General features: G+C 38.5%; 1 non-coding gene across 1 annotated transcript; it reads right to left on the bottom strand.

Annotated features, from left to right (window-relative positions):
- Positions 1 to 5,084: 5,084 nt before the first annotated feature.
- Positions 5,085 to 5,174, bottom strand: TRNAI-UAU (transfer RNA isoleucine (anticodon UAU)). The gene is given in 2 exon segments: positions 5,085 to 5,120; positions 5,137 to 5,174. It is a non-coding gene; the product is annotated as a tRNA-Ile (tRNA).
- Between the last annotated feature and the right edge of the window lie 8,158 nt (positions 5,175 to 13,332).

Below are 13,332 nucleotides of genomic sequence, written 5' to 3'. Positions count from 1 at the left end.
ACCATACGTTCATTTGGTCCTTCCAACTCCTTTCAGTTTTCTCGAATTTGTTCTTTTAATTTTTTTCCCAGGTCAGTCTCCGCCTCTGGTGCACAATCTCTAGCCGCTGCTTGTATGCCTAGTCGTTATTATCATTATTATTACTATTATTATTATTATTATTATTATTATTATTATTATTATTATTATAAATATCTTTTATCAATAACTGTCATAAAATATGTTTGATTATACGTCTACTACACACTACAGTATTCTTTTTCCTTCAGTAGAATCTCATTTACCTCCCGTCATTACTTACTCTTAAGTCCTCACATCCCAGGAAGAAAAATCGTATAATCGTTTGTGTTGTCGTCATCATCAAACGCGCGTCCCAGCGAGCGACATTTGTCGGAACGTCACGTTTGGCGGGAAAAATCAAGAGGCGACGGAGGGCCCTTTTTTTTCCTGCGCTTTTTACCGGACGTCAGCCAGAGAGAAGAACGTGACGTCTTATGAGTTTTTGAAGGAAGTTTAGCGTATTCGTACGTGAGGATTTTGGATAACCTAACAGTTGGTAGGTTACTCAGTCAGGAAAACCACAATGGGACGATTAATTCACGAAGAGGATTAACCCCATTGCAAGGTTCCATGAGACAACTAAAAGAATGTTGGTTTAGCAGGGAGGCTTTTGTCTTCGAGGGTCTAATTGTCGTGTGTAAAGGACGAGATAAACTTCGCCTCCCACTTCCCTCATCGGAGGTCATTCATTGACCATTAGCAGGATGAATATGTACTTTACAGCTGTGTTTTTTCAAGGCTTTGTCTATCGAAAATCCCAACTCGACCGCGTCCCACTAAAGACACACTGGACTTTGAAATTAGCATGTCGGAAGGACCACAGAAACATCGTGTTTCTTTAATAATCTGAAAGATGAAAAAAAGAAAGTTACTTTCACGTATTCTTCAGCAAGTTCCTCCCGTGCCACATCCTTGTTACCAATAACTATTCAGAGAATTATATGAATCAAAGAATTATACAAATCTTAGTGTATACTTGATATTCGTCTACGGCTTCGCCAACCTCCGTGAAGTTGCAGAACGCAAGTTCAAGACTTTGCTCTTTACACTGGGATCGATCCGGGGGTCCCAAGCTAGCGACGAAGCTCCGTGCTCGACCAAGCAACAAACCTTGTGTCGTCCTTTCACAGCAGCAAGATCGACAAACATTTGAGATGTAATCCATGCCATGAAGCTATGAGACGTGAGGAAGGTCGGGTGGTCGAGCAGTAATGTCATCAATTGACGATTTCAATAATGATATTAAACTCTCGATTATCAAACTTTAAATGAATTACGTCTGGCAAACACAGCCACTCATCCCATCCCTACATCCTTCCTTCGACGCCATGGTACACAGGAGCCAAGGTACCAGAGGCTCCAGTTGGTAGATTAAGATAATGATCCTTCAGAACCCCCATGGAGAAGCGTCCTCTACTTCCTCCCCTACACGGCCAATGACTTCGCTAAGTACTCCGATAGAGTCATCCACAGAGCGAGGCAAGTCCAAAGCGACTGCGGACCCCCGAGTTTCATCTGCCGTTACGATGGACGTCACTTCCAAGATACGTGACGAAATTTGAGACCTGAGGGACCTGTGACCTGACCTTCCCACAGGCGCTTACAATCTCCGAAATTCCTGGACTTCGATGTCTGTTTTTAAGAACCACCTTCGTCGATGATTTTTCTGGTGATATCAGATTGAAAATGAATGTATCAGGCTACGTCGCATGGTCTTTTCTTTCCCCAGAGGAGAAAATATCTTATGATTTTGCAGAAACAATGGCATCGACAGGGGAGAAAGTATATATATATACATATATGTGACAGTTGGAATTGCTGATGGAGTCATCATCACATCTACGCGCTGAGCCATCCAGCCCAACAAACCTCCGAGTCATCAGATATGACACGTATGGCTGTGAGGTCAAAGGCCCTCCCTCACCCCCCCGTTAGACGCTAGAAGGCCACCAACATCACCTGTAGCGTCGGAGTGTCTCGGGCACATTCCCTTCCTCGTCTCGACGTTAGCCAAAAATTAGGAATAATCTTAATAGAATCTTTACACTCAGGGCAACGTATTCCACGTCCGTAGTTCGAAAAAGGACTTCGCCAGGAGCACCGAGAAATCCAACACCCGAGCAGAGGCTTCACCTTGTGCGTCCTCCGCTCATCTCCACTCACATCACGAGAGTCGGAGAGCTGCTGGAGTCTCCGCCTCATTTGCCTTGTGTAATCCTAAACTTGAGTTGCCTTATCAGTATGAGAGAAGTGGCCGAGTCGTCTGCACGGCCACGGCAACATCCTGAGAGGTTGGAGAGCACTGGAGAGGCTGGGAGTGTCTTAGCTCCCCACTCGTCGAACTCTACCTCCCTCCCTCCCTGCGCAGGGTTATGTGGGGAGGACGTATGCAAATCATGAGAATGATGAGAACAGCTCGACGAGGTTGTTAACATCTTGATACCCCTGTAAATGACCAGTCACGTCAATTGGCAGGTCTGTCGTTCATACACGTACGTCCCCATCTATTGCTCTTTCAGGTGGTCTCGGGTCTGTAGCCCCAATCTCTATGTGAAGTCGGCTGATGCTCATCCACCCTACCCACCCACCCACCTCCCTTCCTTGCCGTCCACTGGGGTTGGTGCCCCTCAGTGCCCGAGGTCTAGACTATGGGTCCAGACTTTTGAACATCCTCAGCAGAGCCGTACAACACACGTACGCATGTACCAACCTCCGTTGCGTACATATATAAGCGTGTACGCATAAACAACACTCGCGTCTCGGGCGTCATACTTATCAAACCTCAGTTATCATTCAATTCATCATACTCCACCGCCCTTTAACAACAATCCAAAAAACGGTATGACATACAACAACCATAACTATAAGGTTAGTTGTACAACTTATAAATCTAACTCAAAGGTCAGTGTCCTTTGATATCACGAAGTTCCTTGCAGAAGAGAGAGAAAAAAAATAATGGTCTTCTTGGCCTTGCTCCAAGCCTGGTGAGGAGCATGATTGGAGGCGCTGTTCTTAAGCGTGACGTCAGTATTCCCGTTATAGCGACCGCTAGAGACGTACCCACCCACCCGCCCACATACGGGCCTTCCTACCGAAAAACCACTACATAGGCCGACATGAACCGAATCTCCCGTCATATCTAATCTCAAAAAAACACATAAACATCATCTAATTATTTTTCATATCTAAATATCATTTAGGATTAGGATTATGATATGGTAATTCCTCGATATACTATTTTTTTTTTTTCTTAATTTTGTGTCTCTGTTGAGAAGTGGCAACACTCGAGTCATAATGGCGGAGGGGCTACAGCCGCCCCTGCTATGTTGCTGCTGCCCCGCGTGATTACCATTTCTTGCACGTCATCATCTTCATCTCAGGCAGGTACAACACAGCTTCAATACCTCACTTATTTTCTTCTCTTACTTAAAGAGTTAATTAAAGTACGACGTTGAGCAAGAAGAGAGGCCATTAAACTCGTTAACTTATTAATTGGTAAGATTATTACAGTTACTTCCTCCTCCTGGCGATTTTATATAAAGAGTTTATACATGATTTACGATTAATTGCTTAGTAATTTACTAAGGTACAGAAATGACAATTGATAGCAAGACAGTCTTTATCAACAACCTTCGTATTTCAAACAATGTATAATTATCGAGAGTCCTTTTTTGCTTGTAACTTCAAAACAATCATTCACGTAGATTTCCTTGTTATGCTCCTGTCAGTAGATTATCATGCGTCGTAGATTATCATGCACCAGCATAACAAGGCTGAAACATCAATGGGTGTACAGACTACTGTACAGCCCCTTCAGTGACCTTATCACTCCAAAGGGTTTTACATTTCCCTGCTTCTGGAAGTAGAGCAGACTAGGGCTGCGGGAGCCATTTTCACAGGACCTGGTCGTAATGATAATTATTCATCAATAAATCAGTATGTTACAGGGCTCAACGTGCTTGAAGTTACGCGGCGCGTGAATAGCCACAATGGCCAGGTCGTATCGTCGTCGACCACAGCGCATACAGTCGCGTATAAGAGTTTTTCCCCTTCAAAGAAGTCTATCCTGTCCCTGCTACTTAGCGTAGCGTAACCTTGGAGCTGCAGGATCCTCTGGCAAATGAAAACCCCTTGATGGTAAACGCACTATAGGCTGTGAAATGGAGCGACCAGAAGAATACGAGAAGCAACCTATACTAGCAAGTGGATTGAGTGGACGATGAATGGAAAGATATGAGCAGGCAAAGAGAAATTATAGATCATCAGTGACAATAAGAAAGAAAATGCTGAAACACATAGTCCTGATCCAGGGATACTAAAATATGAATTAACGACGTAACTCAGTGCATGTACAAAATACTGATATGGCACAAGCGATACTATTTACCAATTTGTGATTATCTGTTCATACTGCACAGGGAGGGAGTTTTACACCTTCGGGGCCTCCATCTGTTAAACCTTCCTTACAATAATACAACTGTTTAAATTTCTATATGCTACCTGCAGTATTTTTCAGTCATCCAGCTCTCTCATACAATAAAACTTTAGAACTTCCTCCCGTACATATTTCTTCCTGAATCTTATGTTATGTCCTCTATTCGACCTATCCCTGCATCTTCAAAGACAGAACGAAACCGATCTAAAAGATTTTTAGAGGCTATGACCAGGTCATCCCATACTCTTCTTTCTTCAATGTTGGGGAAATCCAAGACTGTCCTATTCCGGTAACTCAGATCTCTTCATTCTGGTACCATCCTTGACCCCCTCCTCGATAACATTTCTATCAGTTCTTTGCGTTTCTTTAGGTACGGTGACCAAACACTTGTTTTTAACCTCATATGGGGAGTGGACGGTTAACAGTTGAGTGTTTGGACACACACAGCACTCTGGAACCAGAGAGGGAACCTGTCAACCAATGTAGTGTTTGGTCGTTCAACGCACCGTCGCTGCTTGTCCTCCCCTACACCCAGGAGAGTAGCACACCTCCCTACCTGGTCAGTGGCTGCCTACCACTTAAAAACAACTGTCCCAGGTGAGGCTCGAACTCACAACCTCGGCATGGCTCAGACACTGTCGTATAAGTACCGCGCGCTAACCGATTGCGCCACTGGGACGTATAGGTTAACATATGTGTGCTTCGTAGTTGTTAATCGAAGAGCTGATGATAATGGGGTCGCTGATGATAAAGATCCTCCCTTCGAACCCCCAGCGGATGACCGATAGACGTAGATAAGGACAATTTCCGATGATTAGTCTTCAGTGACCAAAAAAAAGTGTCATGTCAACCTGTGAGAGTATGTAACGTGACATGACATTCATATGGCCTCTTTTTTTTTTGCAGATAACAGTCTCTGAAAAAAGGGTCATGTCGACGATCTTTCAACTTGGGGAGACGTCAGTCCATTCCCAACAGATACTCTGATTCACAAGTTTTAAACGTTTCGTTAAACCATTTCGATGAATGTGTCAAACTGTACAAGTATGCATACTTCTCTGGGTACGTCATGTCTTTTCAAATAGTAAGAATAATTCTTTCCTAAAGCTACATGAAGGTACGTACTGACGAGCAAGCCTACACTCGTGGTACATAGTCTTTTGAAGAAGAGCTCCTGGAGAATTTTATGTTCTGAAATAAAAGTAACGAGTTGTTTAATTACTTAAGATGAGGAAAACTCAGAAATATTAGATCTAAAGAGAGTGATGAAATTGCTTCGATCTTAGCTGGCCATTATGGGAGGAAAACTTAGTTATAAAGATTACGTCATATAACTTCCTATTTTCTCTTCATTACAGAAAATGATATTTACTAGGATAACTTATGTAAACTGATAATGCCATTATAAATGTCGCAGTCTTGTCAGAAGTTGGTGTTTAATGCATAATTTGCTTGATAGATATACCAGTATACAGACTTTTTGCATATGTCTGTTACAAACAAAAATACAGCCGTTCTATCTTTATCTTTCAGATCTTAATCAAAGCACGGAGTGAGGAAAACAAACTGAAAATCAGCGAGCACAATAGACAATCTGTTACTACCGTAAGAAACGCTAAAACACCAAAATAAGCCTGTTTATATAAATACTGCAATTGCTAAATTTTTTAAATAGAACATCGGATATTACTCTCATACCAGACCACATGACCCTTAATCTACCACAACAAAACGAAAGATACGTTAACTTTGTAATAATAATAATAATAATAATAATAATAATAATAATAATAATGATAATAATAATTTTTCATGTGTCCCCCATACGAAAGTAACGCCCTTGAAGGAAGGGAAAGAACAGGAAATTTTAAAGGATTAACTTCTCTAAGGTGGGATAGGGAGGACACCATGAAAATAACATGAGTGAAAGGAAAGTAACAGAAAGAGGCGTAGATAAATAGATAGCATTATACCTGAAGTATGGCAATAGGTTTAATTTATGCAATATTGTCTCAGGTTTGGAACGTGCGCCATGAAATCACTGGATTTAATTGATTCACGGATAACAGAACCTGTTTTCTGGAGATCTTCGTGCAATAGATTATGCAAGAATAAATACTCGCGCTTGAACGTGAGCATATGACCCATATATATCACGTGATGATATTCTCCTTCAGGATTTAAGCCAGTTCTAAACGTTGGCTGGACATAAAACCATGCTATTTCTCTTTTTTTTTTTTTCTTTTTGTGGGAAGGGTTCAGGAAAGTTGAAGAATTTTAGAAGGTGGGTTGATTGTTTGTGGTGTCTTGGGAGTGTGCTGATGACGAGTAAGTTGGGAACAGGAGGAGAGTAACGGGTCCTGGAGGTCAGACCTGCCGCTATCGTCAGTCAAGCAACAGACAAGAAATTTGTCTTCTCGGAGGTGACTCGCCCTTCCATACTAACCTAACCCAAGGATGTCTTCTTTTTTTTTTACAATAATTAAAAGGTGTTGCCAAGTGCCATTTTCAGGGACACCCAATACCAATAATACCAACAGAAACTCCTAACAATTACGAAACAAAGATAAACCACATTCATCACAGCATAACAATGTACATTAAATGTGGATTGATAATTTTCATTCCTTCGTCCATTATGAATTGATGATACCTTCTTTCCTGTAAAAACTCGGGCAAACCCGACAGTGCTTCGTTTTCCATTGGGTTCGTGACTCCTAAACGTCCACCAGGTTCTGTTGGCTCTGCACACATCCTTCCTCATGCCGCCGCCCGATCCATGTCAAGGGTGGTGCTGTGTCAACAGCTGATGGGCTGCCGCTCGTAACGTGTGTGCATCTATTGAAATCAGCAAACTTGTTTCTGGTTGATAATATGAGTTTTGGAGAGAGAGAGAGAGAGAGAGAGAGAGAGAGAGAGAGAGAGAGAGAGAGAGAGAGAGAGAGAGAGAGAGAGAGAGAGAGAATTATTCTTGAATATATGCTGCAAATGTCATCTTGCACATCAATCCTTCACCACACATCGAAGTGTGACGTATATATAAAACTCAGGTGTTATCAATAATATCATCGGTTTCTGATAAACTAACAAATCAATCAGTTACATAAAACTGTAAGTGAAAACATGTGAATGGTAGAAAAGTAGCTATATACATTTTGTTTTTTGAAAACTAATTTCACTTTATCCTTTGTCAAAAAATCAATGTATACAAACCAAAGGAAGCAAGGCTAATTTTTCAAGGAGAATATCTGACATCTATAAATGAAAGAGCTAAATTTACAAGAAAATCCGAGAAAAGGACTACACTGGGGCTTCATAAATCAACAGATTATCAACCGAGTACCTGATCTCTCTCTCATACACTCAGTTAAACGAAAAACCTAATCATAATTTCTGTGTTTCCAAACAAATCGAAAATGATGACAGTGAACAATTCTATGGGAGATGGTGAAAGAGCAAACGAAGATCGTAACAAGAAATTAAGCAAGATGCCCATTAGAATTCATATAAAGAGCTACTTTCAAATTATCAAAATTATGGATGAATACAATTAGATAGTGATGAGCCTTAATGCAGGCACTATTCCAAACTTTAAAATGTTGTTGGGCGATTGTGAAAGTTCAAGAGATGGAGCACCAAAAGTGCAGAAACTCCCTGACCAAGTTATGTCTACTACTAAGCAAAAAAAAGATGTATATATACATATTTTTTTTGTATATATTTTTTTTTATACTATTCACCATTTCCCGCATTAGCGAGGTAGTGTTAAGAACAGAGGACTGGGCCTTTGAGGGAATATCTTCACCTGGCCCCCTTTTCTGTTCCTTCTTTTGGAAAATTAAAAAAAAAAAAAAAGAGAGGGGAGGATTTCCAGCCACCCGTTCCCTCCCCTTTCAGTCGCCTTCTACGACACGCAGGGAATACGTGGGAAGTATTCTTTCTCCCCTATTCCCAGGGATGATATATATATATATATATATATTTTGAATGCTTTCATAAAACGGGCAACAGAGCCAATGTTCAAATGTGAAAAATAGTACAATGAACAGATTTTACTCATACAAAGCACTGGACAAAATCAAGATGAGAAGTCATTCATCAGCAATAATACTATGAGTGACTAATGAAATGTTTCTTCCAGGAGCAATGACTTATCAATCAGAATGACTCCTGTTAGTCTTCTTCTCAAACTAGAGCCAAGATATAATACAAATGTAGGGAAAAGGTGAATTAATACTATGTGCTTGACAGCTTTGTCAAATTATCTCTTTTGTATTTAACTCCTACAGGTTTTGGTTGATCTCTGACAGACTTTACGTACACCCTCATTCAAAGATTCATACACCCAGTATTGTAGTTGTGCATTACCTGACCACCACTGGCCATGGCATTTAACTGGAATTGTCATATGGAAAGGATATATAAGTTATGATATGCAATCCTGACACATCCTTCTAAATAAGCCCCTAACAAAACAGAACTCTATGTCCCCAAAAGACAATATGCTTCTTCATATAGCAGGAAAACTGCATGATAACTAAGTTGTGTTTCTACTAAACACTGTAAGTGTACATAAAAGTAATAACCAGAAGAACAGTCATCAACAAAACCTTAGTCACACAACAAAACTTAGAATTTTGTCAATTTCCCTTAAAATATATGTTTGAAAGTCTTGTAAATATTAATATATAAAAATAAGTCATGAGCTTCACTTAAGGGCTAAAATACAATGAAACCTAAATTTGCTGATTAAATTACATTTTCATATGGAATTAATATAATCATTTAACTGTGGAAAGAGAAATTTATTATATCATAAATTAAATCCTTCTACTGAAAGGTACATCGCAACACCAGAAGATAAAAAATAACTAAAATTGAAACTTTACTGAACATCTTTGGATGCCACACACCACTTATGCATGAGAGTTGATGAATAAGATGATTTTCATATATAAAATGATAAAATTTGCAGAAACTAGAAAATGCTAAGATATATATATATAACTTTACTCATCTACTTTCAAATGCACAAACTAGTACAATTTTATAACAACCAGATTTTGTCCTTATCTTTTGTGAACATAAAGCTTTACTTACTTTTTCATATCACTGTGTTATGTCTGAATTATGTATATCTCAATTATGAATAAATTTCCCAGTAAATTTGAATATACATCTATGATCATTATTATAGTTATTATTATGATTATCATCATCATTATTATACTCATTACTCTATTATCATACAATACCAGGAACCCCTTTTATGGGACTCCTGCAGCTTCAAGGCTGCAACTGAAGCAGGAGCTGGGAAATGATGAACTCCCTTGGAGTGAAAAGGTCCTTAATGATACTGTACTCCTTTCTGTCCAATGATGATGATACAACCTCTGCAAAAGTGACTTGTTCACAGTGAAACCACTTACATAGTTTGATATCATAAAGACAAAAAGAGCTCCTGGGGCAGTAATTATTGTCTGTTGTCCTGGTGGTACCTTGCAATGCTGCTTCCTGTGGGATCGGGTAGCACCAGGAGTGGATGAAGGCAAGCAAGTATGAATATGTATATGTTTATATACATATATGTCTGTGTATGTGTATGTATATGTGTATATGTTGATATGTATATGTATGTATATGTGCGTGTATGGGCATTTATGTATATATCTATGAGCATATGAGTAGATGGGCAATTCTTCATCTGTTTCCTGGTGCTACCTCGCTGATGCGGGAAATGGCAATCAAGTATCATTATCATTAACACTATTATTGTTATTATTATTATTATTATTATTATTATTATTATTATTATTATCATTATTATCATTATCATTATTATTATCATCATTATCATTATTATTAGTATTATTATCATTATCATTATTATTATCATAATCATTATCATCATTATTATTATTATCACACTTGATCGCTGTTCCCAGCGTCAGCGAGGTAGCACCAGGAAACACATGAAGAATGGCCCATCCACTCATATACACACATATATACATAAACGCCCACACACACACACATATACATACATATACATATCAAGATATACATACATATACATACACATACATGGACATATACATATATACAAATGTACATGTTCATACTTGCTTGCCTTCATTCATACCTGGTACCACCCTGTCCCACAGGAATTAGCATCGCTACCCCCTGCTTCAGCAAGACAGCTCCAAGAAAACAGACAAAAAAGACCACATTCTTTCACACTTAGTCTCTAACTGTCATGCATAATGCACTGAAACCACAGCTCCCTATCTACATCCAGGCCCCCAGACCTTTCCATGGTTTACCCCAGACGTTTCACATGCCCTGGTTCAGTCCAATTTCTATGAAAGAGTTCTGGCATCACTAAGACTTTTCTAAAGACTCCTGCAACTTAAGGCTGTGCTACTTCCAGTAGGAAGGAAATGTAGACTCTTTGGAATGAGTTCTTTGACAGGGCTGTCCTCCCAATGATACAGCAACATCAAAGGTGCCTCTTACCTTTCCATGTACCCTTGAGCACACTGACTTCATAACAACACTACAATTTTTACAATTTCCAACTGAAAATCATAGGACTTATGTTCTTGAAAGAGTGTCTACTTGAATATTCTTTTGAGTAAACATCATCTTATGGAGAAATCACCCTAACTACTTTTCTGATGAATTTCTGACAATGGCACCCGTACAGATAAGCAGTGATTAAAGAACTAAGAGAGTATTCTGCATGAGCAACCTGGTTTACATTTGCAGAACAAATGAATGACAGATCAAAATAAGAACAGATAAACAGGCAAGAAAGAGAAGTAAGTAAAAACAGACATGTTGAAACACAGTGATAGATATATATCCCTACAGATTAAAATGAAAATACACCTATGTTGCCCCAAATGCATGCATCATGTGTTCGGAAAATTCTTGCTGAAAGTGAATACCTTATGAGAAACTGGGTTAAGGGAAACTAGAATACCTATATGTCCTATCAAGACCCTAAAGAGAGAGATAATGTATTTGTAATATATGAACAAATATGGAGGAAACAACTTTGTGTGTGCATGTTCTATGCTGGTATGGTTAGTTGACTCCCTGCTGGTTTATGAAATCTCACTCAAATTAGTATTATATGATTAGTTAGGAAAAAAAGGGGGAACTCTAATTGCTATTCTGACGATATTTCTTTTCCTGGGAGGTGTTTCAGCATAACTGTTGCAAGTCGCATGCCTCTGCTTTGCCACAACCTTCATTCCTCTCTCTCCTACAGCTGCTGCTTTTGTCAAACCTTAAGTTTTCTCTTACTTTCATAACTCTTTTCAACACTTCACTGCATGCAGCTCATATAATCATATCTTCTGCCATTTTGCTTGACATAATGGATTTGAGAGGAGAGAAGGGAAATAATTAGAAAGGGTGAACATTTTCCAGGCTCTGAATGTGCTCTCTATGTGTAAACATGAACAACTGAAGCGTGGTGGAGTCAAACAGTGAACCTAAGTAAGGCCAAATAGAGAATATTTGTCCATAATCACATTCTAATCTCTCTGAATAAAAAATGACATTCATTTATTTTTTATAATCAAATCTAAACAATTTACTTTTGGGACAACATGATGTAATGAAAATATGAGCTGTTTTCCATGTGAAAAATGCACATTCACATACACACTCAAAAAACAAAACAAAAAAATTACACTACTAAATATGACCATCAAACATGGTAAGATTTAGAGGCTACAGAAATGAAATTACATTAATTAGTGTGAGTATTTGGTTTTCACCTTACATCCTTATCAAAGAAAAAATAAATGTACTGAATATAAAAAAATATCTTATTATGCAAATGGTCATTTGCTGAATCCCAAAACATACTCATGATTTTTTAATGAAATAAAAGAAATGGGTGTATATGAACTGAATTAGATACAGAGTTGTTAAAATCACATCATGAAGATGATCTGTACCTCAGAGAGACTAAGTCTTTAAATATGTACAAACATATTCTTAATCTAATAATCATAAAAATATTAGTTTTCCTAACTGAAATATTAGTTGATAAGGATCATCACTATAAATGAAAGCATACTAACTCAGTGTTATCTAAACTAAATACACATACCACATTCAGGCTATCAACTAGTAACCCTATGGGAAATGTAAACACATGGCAAGAACTATGTTCTTAGGCAAAGATTGCTGGTAATATGGATCAATATGGAGATAAAAATGTAGCAGCAGCTTCCAAAACTTGAAAAAAAGATGAGGTAAATATTCAAATTAATTAGCAGCTACTAGGCATTAACAATCCATGTTACACAAAAAACAATATTTCAGGGTTAATCATTATGCTATCATTCTTCTACAAGTGAAATTTCTGGCAAATAATTAAACAAAGAATATTTTTCTATACAATGAAATTCTAAAGAATCAGGTCTGTCCATTTAATACTGCCAACAATTACTTTTAAAAGGGAGACCATTCACATTGCCTAAAATCTACATTACCTATCAATATATAGGGACGAAAATGATGAGTTGAAAACATTAGTATCATTCCGAAGGAAGAACTAAAAATTTTCAGCAAGATATACTTTGGCCACTCAAACACAATTCTGGCTCCCTTCACTAGAAAATTTGTGCACAAGCTGCTGGAAGTAAGGATGGAAATTAAAAGCTATCAATGAGAACAGCTTAAACACAAGCATGCAAACTGTTAATTGGTTTGAATATACTCTTCACAGTGCTAAGCTTATGCACTTGATGGGAAGAGTATATAAACAAAGGAAATAAAAGTGACTGCAAGAATGACAGATTACTAAACCTTCTTCA

The sequence above is a fragment of the Panulirus ornatus genome, chromosome 30 (assembly GCF_036320965.1).
Source record: "Panulirus ornatus isolate Po-2019 chromosome 30, ASM3632096v1, whole genome shotgun sequence".
In the NCBI taxonomy this organism is placed as follows: Eukaryota; Metazoa; Arthropoda; class Malacostraca; order Decapoda; family Palinuridae; genus Panulirus; species Panulirus ornatus.
Note: the sequence above shows the minus strand (reverse complement) of the source record. Positions and strands in the feature narration are given on the sequence as shown.